At 35.0% G+C, this 16,853-nt stretch overlaps 1 long non-coding RNA gene across 1 annotated transcript; it reads right to left on the reverse strand.

Moving 5' to 3' along the window:
• Positions 1-8,918: 8,918 nt before the first annotated feature.
• Positions 8,919-16,013, reverse strand: LOC130807864 (uncharacterized). Its single transcript, XR_009040671.1, has 2 exons — positions 15,617-16,013; positions 8,919-10,282 (listed from the first exon to the last, which is right to left on the reverse strand). It is a non-coding gene; the product is annotated as an uncharacterized LOC130807864 (long non-coding RNA).
• Between the last annotated feature and the right edge of the window lie 840 nt (positions 16,014-16,853).

The raw sequence follows: 16,853 nt of genomic DNA on the forward strand, positions 1-16,853 counted from the left end.
TGTGGGATTCAAGACATAACCTTACATTGGAAGATTGAAGTTTGTCATTATCCCACATTGGAAGATTAATGTTTTTCATTATCCCACATTGGAAGATTAATGTTTATCATTATCCCACATCGGAAGAATAACAAAGGCTTGTTATTCTTCTCCTTATAAAAGGAGTCTTGGGCATTAGTTTTGCATCATCCCAAAAAAATCTGTTTTGGCTTAGGTTTTACGTATTGGAGTAATTTATAAACTCTTATTTTCTATAATCTACCCAATATTTGTATTTTGGGTTTTTTCTAGTAATAAAATTTTTCTCTCCTCTGTATTGTCGGTGAACCATGTAAATTCTGTGTGTTTTGTGTTTGTCAATTTTTATGCTTTCTTTCTTAAATTATTTATAATAATAATAATTAAAACAAAAGTAATAATAACAACAACAATATTAATAATAATAATAATAATAAAATTAATAATAATAACCGTAATAATAATAATTATTATAAAATTAATAATAATAAAAAAAAAAAAAATCAATCGCACAAAACATGCGACTGTCAGTCGCACGTTTTGTGCGACTGATATTTTTTTTTTTTTATTATTATTATTATTTTTATTATTAATGTTATTATTATTATTAGTATTATTATTATTATTATTATTATTATTAATAACCGTAATAATAATAATAATAATAATAATAATAATAACTATGATAATAATAATAACAATAATAATATAAATAAAAATAATTAAAAAAAATTTAAAAAAAATGAAAATGAAAATTTATTAACTCAATGGCAAATTTGTAAATTTTTAAAAATCAGGGGCAAATTCGTAATTTCATTAAGAGGGGGGTGACGATAAAATGAAAAGGGTGGCGACAAATAATAATGCCCTTACAAAACCCATCTATAGAGAGGTGTTGGAGTGCATTGGAAGACTTTAGCTTTCTTCTCGTTAATCCCATTTCGTTCTCGGTCAACCAACAACAATGGCTGGAGGTAGACCTGGGAAAACGGTCGGTCGATTGGGTTTTGGGTCGGATCAATTTCGGTCGGGTTATTTTCGGGTCGGGTCGGTTTCGGATCGGGTCAGTTTCAGGTCGGATCACTCTGGGTTTCGGGTAGGTTCGGATTGACCCAACGGGTTACCATAAAACATTAGAATATCCAATCGACTAATTCAACATAAAAAAAAATCATTAAAATGTCTAAAAAAAATCATTAGAGAAATTACATGTACGATTTTCAAAAAATAGTTGGTATGTCAGGTTCATTTAAGTGCAAGAAAAATAGGGGAATTAATACTTATTTTGAAAGACTTGTAAGATACGCGCTTTATAAAAGTTATTTTGTTTATTGTAATTGTAACATTAGATAAAAATGACGTTAAAATTATCTTCACAATTTTCATGTTGGAAAGATATACAACTAACTAAGTACTTATTTCATCTTATAAGATACGCATTTTATAATTTAGGGTAGCGACATTCGTTTTTTGAAAAGCTCATTCAAACGTGCGAAACGTTCGTATAAATTATATTGATTTGCTTACTGAAATGTAGAAGAATTAAAAACTCATTTAACTGATTTAACAAGATACATGTATTCAATTAAGATGATTATAACGTCTTATTTTTAAAGAAAAATAATTACAATGGCTAAAAAGACGTTAAATACGTGTTTTTTGAGATCTATTGATGAGTTTTAGGGTTCAAGTGATATACTCAATATGTTGAGATACTTTGAAAACAAAAATTTAATTTGAAATGAATTCTAACATTGAAATTACTCTAAAAATTGATATTAAATCTGTCAAAACGGGTCGGTTTTCGGTCGGGTAATTATCGGGTTGGTCATGTTTCGGATTAAGTCGCTTTCGGGTCGGTCGGTTTGGGTTTTGTCGGGTCGGGTCCCGAGTTCATTTTCGGGTCGGATCAAATTTTCCCAGGTCTAGCTGGAGGTAATTCGATCTTTATGTTGCTATATTCTTTAATGAATATTGGTTACTCATGCTTACATTTGGTATCAGAGCATACGTTTACTCTGCTTTTTTGTGGTTAATTGATCATTGCCAAATTAATTATCAAGAGCATGCTTACTACTTTGTATTGTTGACTAATTCATATTACAGTAAATATCATTTTCTATAAGATCCTTTCATGGGTTTGTTTTATGTTTTATCTGCATGTTCCGTCATCATCATATCGAATACATCATGATTGTAAACTTACAGTTAGATTAATCTTCTTTAAAATGATTTTCATTTTGAAGATTATGCCTATATACAATTTTTTGTTTATATCTAATTATTTTATGTTTATATCATAAAGTATTAATGGGATATTATAGAGAAATTATTTGATTGAGGAGTGGCCACAGCATCTTTAATCGAATTAGAACGGTTGTATATCCCACAAAATAAAGGATAAAATATTTTATGCCTTCTCATAATGACCCACAGATAAACAGTTTGAGACTTCAGATAAGGCACTTGCTAGCACTCTAATTATGAAATTCTCATCAGCAAGGCTCACTAGTATGAGAGGTGTGCGTGATCACATCAATAAGATAAGGGACATCGCAGCTCAATTAAAGAACCTTGAGATTGACATATCTGAATTTTTCCTTGTGCACTATATATTGAACACTCTCTATAAGGATTATGCCCCTTTTAAGATCTCTTATAACACCATAAGGATAAATGGACACGTAATGAACTAATGGCCATATGTGTGCAAGAGGAGGGGTGCTTGACTATGGAGATGGGACTACTCAAGAAAAGAATTCAACTCATGCCAAATTTAAGGGAATACAAAAGCTTCAGCCCAAGGGTGACATTAAAAAGGAATCCACGCGTTTCTTTTGTAAAAGGAAGAGACACATGAAGAAGGATTATGACAAGTACAAGAAATGGCTAGTAAAGAAAGGAAAATGAATATCACTTGTTACTTATGAATCTAATATGGTTGATGTTAATTGTAACACATGGTGGATTGATTTGGTTCTACAATCCATATTTGTAATTCCTTACAGGGATTAACAAACCTGAGGAAGTCAGTGGGAGCAGAGCTTAGCATCTATATTGGAAATAGGATGCAATTTCCTGTCAAAGCTATTGGAACATGCACTTTAGTATTAAATAGTGGTTTTATTTTGAAGTTAAAAAAGATATATATATTCCTAGTTTTTCAAGAAATTTAGTCTCGGTTTTAAGACTTGTTCGTTTTGGTTAGTTTTTGAATTCTGAACTTATTGGAAATGGAAAATTAATTGATGGTCTTTATTCTCTTGGATTACAAAATGAAACTACTAATAATGTTATGCATGTTCAAACTGGTTTAAAACGATGTGTTATGAAAGAGGACTCTTCTATTTTGTGGCACCGAAGATTAGGTCATATCTCCATTGAGAGAATAAAGAGATTGGTAAAAAAAGGAGTACTTAGTACTTTAGACTTTAGTGATTCTGAGACTTGCATAGACTACATTAAGGGTAAGCAGACTAACAAGTCTAAAAAGGGTGCTAAGAGGAGTTCGTCCATATTAGAAATCATACATTCAGATATATGTTGTCCAGACATGGATGCATATAAACAGAAATACGTTATCACCTTTATAGATGACTACTCACGATATATGTATCTCTACATGCTTCATAACAAAAGTGATGCATTGGAGGCCTTTAAGGTTTTTAAGGCTGAAGTAAAGAAACAATGCGGTAAGCAAATTAAGATAGTGAGGACATATAGAGGTGGTGAGTACTATGGTAGATATACTGAAGATGGACAGACACAAGGTCTATTTGCAAAGTTTCTTCAAGAAAATGGGATAGTTGCCTAATACACTATGCCTGGTTCTCCAGACCAGAATGGTGTATCTGAAAGAAGAAACCGAACTTTAATGGATATGGTCCGCAACATGCTTAGTAGCTCTAAGACGCCTAAATCATTGTGGATTGAAGCTCTCAAAACATCAATGGATATTTTAAACCGAGTTCCAACAAAAGTTGTGTCAAAGACACCTTTTGAGCTTTTTAAAGGATGGAAACCAAGTTTAAAACATATACGTGTATGGGGATGCCCATCTGAGGTGAGAATTTATAATCCACGGGAAAAGAAACTAGATCCAAGGACTATTAGTGGGTATTTCATTGGATATGCTGAAAAGTCTAAAGGATATCGGTTCTATTGTCCATCTCTTAATACTAGGATTGTGGAATCAAGAAATGCAAAGTTTCTTGAAAATGACTTGATTAGTGGGAGGGATCACATCCAGGACACCGTTCCTATAAGGGATTAACCTTCTACCTTAAGAAATACAGTGGTTGTCATTCAAAGCATCCCTAAGGTACAAATGGGAGTTAGACAACCAATTAATGAGAATCCACAAATTGCTGAAAATACTAATGTAGATCAAATGGATCATGAAACTGAACAAGATTCTGAACATCAAGTTGAACAACATAGTCATAACAAGAATGTTGATCGAGCCTTAAGACGATCTACAAGGGAAAGAAAGTCGGCTATTTTTAGTGATTATGTAGTATATTTACAAGAATCTGACAATTATATTGAAGCTGAGATAGGAGTTAATAATGATCCTGAATCTTTTGCTCAAGCAATGGATTTTAAAGAGTCAGAATTATGGTACAATGCTATGAAAGATGAAATGAACTCAATGAAAAGCAATAAAGTCTGGAATCTTATTGAATTACCAAAAGGTGTAAAACCTATTGGTTGTAAATGGGTTTTTAAAACCAAAAGAGATTCTTCTGGTAATATTGAAAGACACAAAGCAAGGTTAGTTGCAAAAGGCTTCACTCAAAAGGAAGGAATTGATTACTCAAAAAATTCAGTCTCGTTTCTAAGAAAGATTCCTTACAAATTTTGTTAGCATTGGTAGCCCATTTTGATCTTGATTTACAACAAATAGATGTGAAAACAGCATTTCTTAATGGTGACCTAGAGGAAAATGTTTTTATGGTACAACTTGAAGGATTTCCCTCTAGTGAAGGTGAGTATTTGGTTTGTAAGTTGAATAAGTCCATTTATTGATTGAAACAAGCCTCCCGTCAATGGTATTTAAAATTTCATGATTTTTCTTATCATTTGGTTTTGTTGAGAACATCAAAGATGAATGCATATACCGCAAGGTTAGTGGGAGTAAAATTTGTTTCTTAATTTTGTATGTGGATGATATTTTACTCGCAACTAATGATAAGGGAATGCTATATGAAGTGAAACAATTTCTTTCTAATAATTTTGATATGGAAGACATGGGTGATGCGTCTTATGTCATTGGTATTAAGATTCATCGAGATAGACTTCAAGGAACTTTAGGTTTATCTCAAGCAACCTATATCAATAAAGTTCTAGAAAGGTTTCAGATGAAAGATTGTTCACCAAGTGTAGCTCCAATTGTGAAGGGTGACAAATTCAGCTAAAATCAATGCCTGAAGAACAACTTAGAGCAGGAACAAATGAAAAACATTCCATATACTTCTATTGTTGGAAGCTTGATGTATGCTCAGGTTTGTACAAGACCTGACATTGCATTTGCAGTAGGAATGCTTGGGAGATATCAGGTTAAATTCGGGTATGGACCGCTGGAGGGCTGCAAAGAAAGTTCTTCGTTATCTTCAAGGTACAAAAAATTACATGCTAACATATAGTCGATCCAATCATCTAAAGGTGACCAGTTACTCTGATTCAGACTATGCGTGTAACACCCCCGAATTTCCTACCGTCCTTTACGGTTTTGGTTTAGGGGTCGGAAATATTTTCGACCCCTAAACTAAAACCGTAAAGGACGGGAGGAAATTCGAGTGTTACAATGCGGTTGTGTTGATTCAAGAAAATCAACTTTGGGATATATTTTTAAGCTAGTTGGAGGAGCTGTGTCATGGAGAAGTGCAAAACAGACCTTGGTTGCTACTTCTACTATGGAGGCTGAGTTCATTTCGTGTTTTGAGGCCACCTCACATGGGTTGTGGTTAAAGAGTTTCATTACTGAGCTTAATATTGTGGATTCAATTTCTAAGCCATTGACAATATATTGTGATAATCCGGGTACGACATCAAGTAGTAACTGTTGGCTATTTATTAGAGAAAAAGTAGACCAACAAGCCAAAAGCTAACCAAAAAAGCTAATTGGAGCAGCTTTTTCATTTTGACTTAAAAACCAGCTTTTCAGCTGATTTAATAGCCATTTACGAAACACTTCTTTTTGTTGTTTGATCAATTAACAAGCCAAAAACCAACCAAAAAACTAATAACCAAACACTTTTTTTTTGTGTTGCATATTGCACTCTAGTAATAGGATGGAGTATTCTTTACTTTGACGGAAAAAAACTTAAAAGACCGCGGTTATAGCATTATTAAATGTAGTTTAGGATTCGTTCGTAGCCATTTTATTACCGACTGGCGAAGCTTCCAAAGGAAAAGGGAAAACGTGCAAGATGATATATTCCTCTATTCTGATCAATTTGTTTCATTTATTATTTTAGGACATTTAATAAATTTATCCTCAACATTTTTATGTACTCGCTATATCCATTTTTTAGTCTTTATTTTAAAATCAAATAAAGCTAAATAATTGTAAAACGAATAATACATTGCGTCGTCTAATTTGGTACCACACAGTTGGAATTTCACGTTTTCCATCGCGTTGTCGGTTGGGCTTCAATTGAATACATTTTCAATTCAAGTGTCTCTGAATATTTTTTGTAACTTTCTTTATTTCATAAATTATTATTTACTATTTTGATGCAAGAATAATTATTTAGGCACAAGGAAACTACATCAATAAATAAAATAAATAAACTATAAATAGTTTCAAAAAAATAAAATTAAGTATAGCAATATAAAAACACATTCAAACTATAAAATTAAAAAAGAAAAAGTTACCTAGAATAATTTCATCTTTAACCTATTTTCATGCAATAAATTTTCCTTTTCATTAATATTAACTAACCCAACAAATTAGTAAATTAAATATAAAAAAATATTTTTAAATTTGCTTCCCACCCTTTCCCACTCCTTAGACCTCTCACCGCATTGTGGCCACCATCCCCTTCCTTACCCAAGCTCCTCAGCCACCTCCAGTTAGGGATGTGAGTTGTTTGGTAAAAAACCAAAAATCAAATTGAACTAAATCAAATCAAATCAAATCAGTGATTATGAGAATGCTTATCATTTATCTTTATAAGGTTTATTGTAAGCCCAAACACTGACCTTATAAAGTATTGAGCATGAGAATCTAGTGAAAAAGATTGTCTCGTTTATACTCAAAAGAGTATTGTAGAGGTGTTAGTGTGTCTAATTCGTGTTTGAGTAATTAAGTTATTTTATTTAGTTACTTGAGTAGTACGTAAATATTAGTGATAGAGGTGCTACTGAGGTATTTAGTATAGAGGATTTGGGAAATTCTTCTAGCTAAAATGTAACCTACAAGAAAATCAAAGAATAATAAAAAGGGCGAGTAAAATTAAATGTTAGAGAGAAATTTGAATGTGGAGATATAGATCCTTTTGAGGATTGGGTTCATTACACACTTTGTTTTATCGCAATTAATTTCAGTCTTTATTTCAGCATTAACTCAGTTCATTACTTATTTTCTTAAAGACTTGCAAAAAAACTTAAAACAATTCAGAAAAAGTTTTAAATGCCTCGTCAGGACTCTTAAGGCATAATTTGCGAAAATCCACTATACTTTGCTAAACCACATCCCCTTTTCTAGAGTATAGTTTCTTAGAATTCTTATATCGATCCTTTCAATTGGTATAAGATCTTTGTTCATTGTTAAACAAGATTTTAACAATTTCAGTGTCATCATGAATCCTAACAATGGAGTTTTCGGTCAAGGACAAACCCCAACCGTCCTCTGACAACTTTGCTTATTGGTGTGCTATAATGCAAAAGTTTATCATAGACCAAAATATTGAGTTTTGTCAAATTGTCAAAAATGGATTCCCTTAGACTGACTTAAAGCTTGTTGCCAAAAATTATCGTGCTATTAACATCTTGTAATGTGATCTTAGCCCGAATGAATTCAATAGAATCAAATCTAACAAAAGTGTAAAAGAGATATGAGATAAGCTCGTGGTAACCTATGGAGCAACAAGCCAAGTCAATTATACTAACATCAACAATTATCAAATGCAATATGAAACTAGAGTATCAAAGATATGTTGAAAAGATTTACACAAATCATTAACAATCTCAATTCTATGGATAGGAGTTTACGAATGAAGAAAAGGTTCGAAGTTTACCCAGTGACAAATGGGGTCCCCAAAGCCACTGTCATAGAGGATGCTCAAGATCTCACAACATTTCCGCTAGACGATTTGGTTGGAAATTAATCACATGAACTCATGCACAATGATGATGATGGAGAAAGGTATATCCAATGTATGCCTCAAGTTTGGAATAGACAAAAATAGGCTCATTTGGTATTGTGGCTCAGATATAGAGGTGACTTTAATGGTAGAAAGTTAGCCTCGATCACTTTTGGTGGTACAATGATTAGTTGGTTGTCTTCTTTACAACATGTGACAATGATGTCTACCATCGAGGCATATCTCATGGCTATAGTTATGTCCTTATAACATCAGCGAATTTCCGACCCTTTATACGAAACTTAAACCGCAAGGGACAGGAGAAAATTCAGGTGTTAAATAAAATAAAATAAATAAAATAATAATAAACAAAATTTGAAATATGTGACTTTAGAAATTGTTAGTGGCTTTGAAAACGTAAGTGGAAATTTCGGCAACATCTACCCGACAACTGGACGCCTTTGTAGAAAAACAAATGATATATAAAACATAATCATGTAAAGGTATTAACGGCCCATCAAAACTATATCGCGACGGAATGATTCATCGCCGGCTACTCCAACATCATGTCCAGCATGGATCGTGATTCCAGTAATGACGCTTGAGTTTTAAAACAAATAAAACATTTTAAAACATACAAAGCCATAAATTATGCAGCGGAAATTGTGAATAATACAGAGGACACCAGGCCTCATATCACAACCTATACAAATCAAAGCTTACAAAAGGCATATAAGATGTACAAAAATCAAAGATCAATAGCGTAACACGAATTATGCTTTGCACTCATCACTATCCCCCAATGTAAGGCAAAAAAAATTCCAATACCTGTTAAGTCTATCTTAATCTCCCTGCTGCTCAACGTGAGACGGAAATATCAAACGTATCATCACAGGGCCATCATAGAAAGAGCCATTTTCAAACAAATCAAACATGTACACGTTAGTAACTCACATCATATCATAATAAGGCATACATACTAGATAACATTATGTTATACAACAATATAAATACGACTTCGTAAGTTAAAAGCACAACTGGTAACCATTTATCGTCCGTTTATACTTCTTAATCTTATTTCTTCCTTTCCAACTCGAACCTGTGTTCCTAGGTAGAATACAAGTCTTCACACTCTTCTCAGAACATAAACTCTTATAAAACACGCGTAGTATCAACTCAACCAAGGGCATTAACAGACTACCTAACACATGCATAAACTATTTTATCAATGAATAAATTTTCTATCAATGAGTACACCTTCTACCAATGTGTAAACTTTCTATCAACGGATAAACTTACTATCAATGAATGATTTTCTATCAATGGATAAACTTACTATCAATGAATAATTTTCTATCAATGGATAACCTTGCTATCAATGAATAAATTTTCTATCAATGAGAACCTTGGTGCTTCCAAGATCCACCGGTAAATCAAATATTACTTTCTATCCATGAGGACCTTGGGGTTTGCAAGACCCACCGGTAACTCACACATACTCTTGCTATCAATAAGAACCATGGGGTTTGCAAGACCTACCGGTAACTCACCCATCTCTTGCTATGAATGAGAACCATAGGGTTTACAAGACCTACCTGTAACTCGCATATAATCTGAAATTCATCTATAAAGGAATCATTCCGACTCCAAGAAAACGTAATGTAATTCTATCAATAAGGGAAATGTTCTCAACTTCTACTAATACCTTCGTTCTATGCATCTACATCATTCTAAGTTCAAGATGAACACAACCAATAGTATTCATGTATAAGGCTTACTCTAGTACTTCATAGTTCTACCACAACGCATAAAGTCGCAAATATTTATAATACTTAAGAACATAAGCATATAAAAGTTAGTTACTGCGTGTACGTACCTGTAACTGCTACTGCAAGACAAAAGTCATAATAATCACCCAAAAATGAGGTTTTATCTTCCTCTTATGAATTGAGCACCTATATAAGTAAGGAGTAAAAAACTAATAAGTCTCCTTATATACTTTGTCATACCAACTAAAAGCCGAAGTAACTACTATTGCCCATTAAACATAAGCTTCCAATTACTTTAGCACGCACATGACACATTCAACCCTACTAAATTCATACTTGCTCATAAAATCATAACGTTAAGTCAATAACATAGGCTTTTCCATCAATTAAGGAATAGAAGTTCTATGTGATCATTCCTTTAAAGTCAACTATATTCGAGTTAAAACGATTTACTCTATTAAGGCGATAATAATTATGCCTACGTTATTACAATGCTAATATAACACTAATTATAATGAAAATGACAAATCCCAAAGTTATTGAAGTGTAAAAATCATCCACACTCTCCATAATTAAAGGAAATAACAATCAAAATATTACTACAAGTAACTTTGGCAGCTCACAACACTAAGTTAGCACTGTACTCATAACCATACTAATATAACTTAATATCCAAATTCAATAAGAATACTTGCAATTCACAACAACCATAAACAACAATCAAAACTCGCTAGTAAGAATTTAGTAACCATCACCATTAGCATAATCATCAACCATTCTATTATTAATCATAAGCTTATCACCATTACCATAATAACAACACCTCAAATAACGAGTTGTCAATCATTTCAATATTTCTACAACATACCACCATAGCACAATCAACCAAAACCTTCATTCCCAATCCAAACCCTAACTAATGCTCAAAATTACACATTTAACTACTACCCATAAACGAATCAATGCATAATAATCAATTAGCAAGTAAATTATTTCACAACCATTAACATCAATAACAATGACGATTAACTATTATTATTAACAATAAACAACTTACAACTAACAATCATAATCAACAAGTTTAACAGCAAAAATCACAAATGATAGCAACAACGATGTCTCAATTTGACCATTCTTAAGACGTAAAGTTGATCAACCATCAGGATAAACTAGCTAAAACAATATCAATATCAATCACCATTAATAAGGATAATAACGACAATTATCAACCACTACTAGCAACCAAAACCATTACTAACTACTACTTTTATCACCACTTCAACCACAATAACCTCAACCAAACTCATATAAAGTTGTCCAAATCTACTAACACCACCAACATACATCTCATATATTGGAAAGCAGTTCACCAATTATACAGTTACATCATAATAAGCAGTTAATATTAGGCAGTTATCATAGCAGTTAATATTAGGCAGTTATCATAGCAGTTAATATTAGGCAGTTATCATATTAGGCAGTTATTCTTAAGTAAGTTACTATAATCAAATAGATGCTCATGTATATATGTAATATGATCAGAGGAAATGAATGAATAATAAGAACGAGAATCTTTCAAAACAAAAGTCTAGAAATCATCAAATCTTCATGGTATCAGAGCTATAGGGTTTAGATCCGGGAAAGACTCATCATCTACCGTTTCTTAGCTTGCAAATGGCTGATGTATTAGAGAGGCACCCCAGCCGTCAAACAGGGAGAAGGGAAAGGGATGGAATCCAACCCACCTCACAAAACCCCTTTTTATACTCAAAAAACCCTAAAACCCACCTCAGCCGTCAAACAGGGGAAAGGGAACGGGATGGACCCTAATCCACAATATTTCGGCCCATTACCACCCTCCAAGCCCAATTCCTCCTCTAGCCCGCAAAGCCTTCTTAGTCATCACACTAAATCTCAATGGATATTTGACTGTGGGGCGACCAATACGATGACATTTGACCCCAGTGATCTTTTATCCACCAATCCTACTAACAGAACCCACATCCAGACAGCTAACGGGGCGTGTGTACCGGTCGCCAAAGCTGGAGCCGTCAATATCTCTTCCTCTATTCATCTTGAAAATTGCTTGTTAATTCCCAGTTTGTCTCATAAATTATTGTCGGTCAGTCAGTTAACCAAGGACTTAAACTGTACTGTGCTGCTAACCTCTGATAATTGTATTGTACAGGATGCTCAGACGGGGACGATCATTGGACGTGGTACTGAACGAGGTGGACTATACTATGTCGATGAGGTGATTCAAAATAGTAGTGCAATGCTTACTCATGGATCTCCTACTCATCAATTGCGGACTTGGCATCGCCGTTTAGGTCATCCATCCTTAGGTTATCTAAAACAACTTTTTCCTTCACTTAGTAGTTGTACTGCATCCCTAGAGTGTGAAACGTGTATCTTAGCTAAGAGTCACAAACAGTCCTATTTTCCTAATAATACTCGTGCTCCCACACCCTTTGATGTAGTGCATTCTGATGTATGGGGCCCCGCCCCACATACTGATTCTCATGGTTTTTTATATTTTGTGGTATTTATTGATGATTATTCTCGAATGTGCTGGGTTTACTTTTTGAAACACAAATCTGAGGTTTTTGATGTCTTTGTAAAATTCTATAACATGATTCTCACTCAGTTCCATGCAAAACCTAAAATACTTCGTTCAGATAATGGTGGTGAATATATATTGGTTGCAATGAAACAGTTTTTTCTTGAACATGGACTTATTCATCAAACATCCTGCCCCTACACTCCACAACAAAATGGGGTTGCTGAACGAAAAAACCGTACCCTTCTTGAGATAGCCCGGGCCCTCATGTTTGACACTCATGTACCTGTACATTTTTCGCCTGAAGCCATTGCTACTGCCACCTATCTTACTAACCGCCTTCCCACAAAAATCCTCCAATTCCAAACCCCTCTTGCCACGCTCAATACGTTTACTCCTGTTCCCTCTTCTCACTCTCTTCCTCCTCGCATATTTGGGTGTGTTGTGTATGTCCATCTTCCATCCCGAGCTCGGACAAAGTTTGAATCACGAGCAGTCAAATGTATGTTCTTGGGTATGGCACTACACAAAAGGGCTATTGATGTTATGATCCTATCCATCACAAACTTTATACCACCATGGATTGTGACTTCTTTGAACAATCCCCCTACTACAACCAACCTCGATCTCAGGGGGAGAGTATGAGAGAGGATCTCAGCTGGTTGACTCATCCCTTGGCTGACAGTCGAGCTCCCAAAGAGCAAGTAGGCACTACCACCGATATTGCCACTGATACTGGTCCTGAATCATCTCCTCAGATTACTACTCCAGTCCCTGAGCATCCGGCCGAACGAGAGGTAACAAGTCCTACTGCTCCTTCCCTTGATATATCCACTGACTATATTGTGCCAAGGAGTGTTGTTGTCCCCAGGAAATACAATTTGCCACCTCGAAGTACAAGAGGAATGCCCCCGAAGAGGTATGACCCTGAGTATGAATCACAGAGATCCCGATATCCTATTGGCAGACAAGATGATGAACAACTATCACAAACAGCTATTGCCTTCAACGCATCCCTTTATTCCAATACTATTCCGAAAATCATTGAAGAAGCCCTCCAAGAATCAAAGTGGAAGCAAGCTATGGACGAAGAGATCATGGCTCTCCAGAAAAACAGAACGTGGGAGAAGTGCAGATTACCAGGTGATAAGAAAACGGTTGGCTGTAAATGGGTCTTCTCAGTCAAGTATCATGCTGATGGAACCATTGAGCGGTATAAAGCAAGACTTGTCGCTAAAGGGTACACTCAAACTTACGGGGTAGATTACTCGGAAACATTCTCACCTGTGGCTAAAATTGACACCATTCGAGTCCTCTTCTCCGTAGCAGCAAATAAAGAGTGGCCTCTGTTTCAATTTGATGTAAAAAATGCTTTCTTACATGGAGTGATTGAAGAAGAGGTATACATGAAGCCACCACCCGGGTATTCAGATGGGTATAGCCACGGAGAAGGGTGTCGACTTAAAAGAGCACTATACGGCTAGAAACAATCGCCTAGAGCGTGGTTTGGGAGATTCACTACAGCAATGAAAAGATTTGGCAACAAACAGAGTAACTCAGACCATACTCTATTTCTCAGGCGGAGAGGAAAACAAATTACATACCTCGTGATTTATGTAGATGATATGGTGATTACCGAAAACGACTCTAAGGAAATTGATCGTCTGAGGAGCAAATTATTCCAAGAGTTTGAGATGAAGGATTTGGGACAACTGAAATACTTTCTAGGAATAGAAGTTCTAAGATCAAGGAAAGGGATATTCATCAATCAGAGAAAGTACATCTTAGATCTCTTAGTAGAAACAGGCATGTTAGACTGCAAGCTAGCAGATACCCCTATGGTAGCTAATCATGGCCTACAAATTGTTGAAGGGGCAGAAGCGGCAGATCAAGATCGTTATAGACGGATAGTAGGAAAGTTGATCTACTTATCCCACACGAGACCAGATATTGCCTATGCAGTAGGGATTGTAAGCAAGTTCATGCATCAACCTCAAGTGGAACATATGGCAGCGGTTCTGAAGATCCTGAGATACTTAAAGGGAACCAGTAATAAAGGAGTTTTCTACTTGAATGATAATCTTGATCTTATTGGTTACACAGATGCAGATTGGGCTGGTGATCGGGACGACAGAAAGTCTACTTCAGGATACTTCACTCTTGTAGGGGGAAATCTAGTCACCTGGAAAAGTAAGAAACAGAAGGTGGTTGCTCTGTCCAGTGCCGAAGCAGAATTCAGAGGGATAGCAAAAGGAGTTACAGAGATTCTATGGATTAGAAAACTCCTAGGAGAGCTAGGTTTTCACCGGACACAGGCAAGCCTTCTATATTGTGATAACAAAGTAGCAATAAGCATCTCCGAAAACCCAGTACAACATGATCGAACGAAACATGTAGAGATCGATAGACACTTTATCAAGGAGAAACTAGAAAGCAAGGTCATCCGTCTTCCCTTTATTAGATCTAAAGACCAACTAGCCGATATTCTCACAAAAGCAGTTTCATCACAGGTCTTCAATAGCACATTATGCAAGTTAGGCATCGGTGATCCCACGACCTAACTTGAGGGGAGTATTGGAAAGCAGTTCACCAATTATACAGTTACATCATAATAAGCGGTTAATATTAGGCCGTTATCATAGCAGTTAATATTAGGCGGTTATTCTTAAGTAAGTTACTATAATCAAATAGATGCTCATGTATATATGTAATATGATCAGAGGAAATGAATGAATAATAAGAACGAGAATCTTTCAAAACAAAAGTCCAGAAATCATCAAATCTTCATCATACACACACACAATCTAAATCCAATGGAGTAATTTTAACAGATTCAACCTTTACCGATAACAATTTTAACAAGATTCAATAATTATAAATCAAATTAACAATATTTCCTTAATTTACTAAAAACTTTGCAATAAAAAAAACTATAATTATATGGGAAGGGAAGAACTCACAAAAAATGGAGTAAGAAAGAGGAGGGTGAATAGGTGGTGGGTCTAATGGCGGCTCTGTGGTGGTGGTCGCGCATAGAGGGGAATGCACACCTCTGTTGCTGGTGGCGCGCGACACTGCTGTCGTTGGTTGTACGTGGTGGTGGTGTTGTGTGTAGGGCTGCACAACCTAGTCCTTCCCTTGGCAGAGGTGGCGCACGCGTATGGGTGAGGTGCACGACTATGGTGGCTGCTGGTTGGTCGCGTGAGTGAGGGTGTGGTGCTCGGCTGTGGTGTGGTGCGCGGCTATGAGTGCTTGTGGTGTGGTTGTGTTTTGTAATAGTGAGGGCTAAAGGGAGGTGGGGTTATGCGACTATGTTGTGAGCAAGGAAGGAGTACTTTCAACTTTTAAAACCCTAACCCAACTTCAATCGGAAAAAAATTATAATAGATAAGGTAATTTATATAAAAAAAAAGGCACGAAATAAGACGAAAATCAACTTATTTATAAAAATAAGCGTCTAATGTTTAAATCTGAGGTTTGGTTCTGTTCACAGTTAGTAGGTCAAAAAAGTCAACAGTCCTGTTCGCAGTTAGTAACTGCGAACAACTTCTTTGCCTTTTTAAAAATTTAAGCACCTGTTCACAGTTACTAACGGCGAACATTACCAAACCTTAAGTTTGGAAATTAGACGCTTATTTTTGAAAATAAGTTGATTTTCGTCTTATTTCGTACTTTTTTTATAAATTAGCTTATCTATTTCAATTATTCACTTCAATTGGGTACTTTACTTACAAAGCCCAACAAATTTAACCCCAAAAAAAATAAAAGGTCTCCGATTGGCTCAGCTTTCAGAAACCATAAGCACTTATAATTTTATTATTTTATTTTAACAAATATAATTTACCGCTTAAACAAATATATATACATGTATCGACGGTGACTAAATCAAAATTTTCAAAATAAATATATTAAAAATCATTATTAAATTATTTAGATGCATGAATGACGTCATAATATTGCGGGGTGTTACAGTCCTTCAAGGAGGAAAACAGATTAAAAGGTTCCATACGAGAGTTGTTTTCTAGTTTCGGGTTGGTGTGTGCGCATTGCGATAGTCATGGTGCAATACATTTGACTATAGAACAAAATACTTTTCATAGGCAAGCCAAACACATTGATATTAAGTGTTGTTTGTGATGAGATTGAATCAAAAAGGCAATTATTTGGTGAAGATTGCTATCGAAGACAACCCCTTGG

This window comes from Amaranthus tricolor, chromosome 3, assembly GCF_026212465.1.
Source record: "Amaranthus tricolor cultivar Red isolate AtriRed21 chromosome 3, ASM2621246v1, whole genome shotgun sequence".
NCBI classification, from domain to species: Eukaryota; Viridiplantae; Streptophyta; class Magnoliopsida; order Caryophyllales; family Amaranthaceae; genus Amaranthus; species Amaranthus tricolor.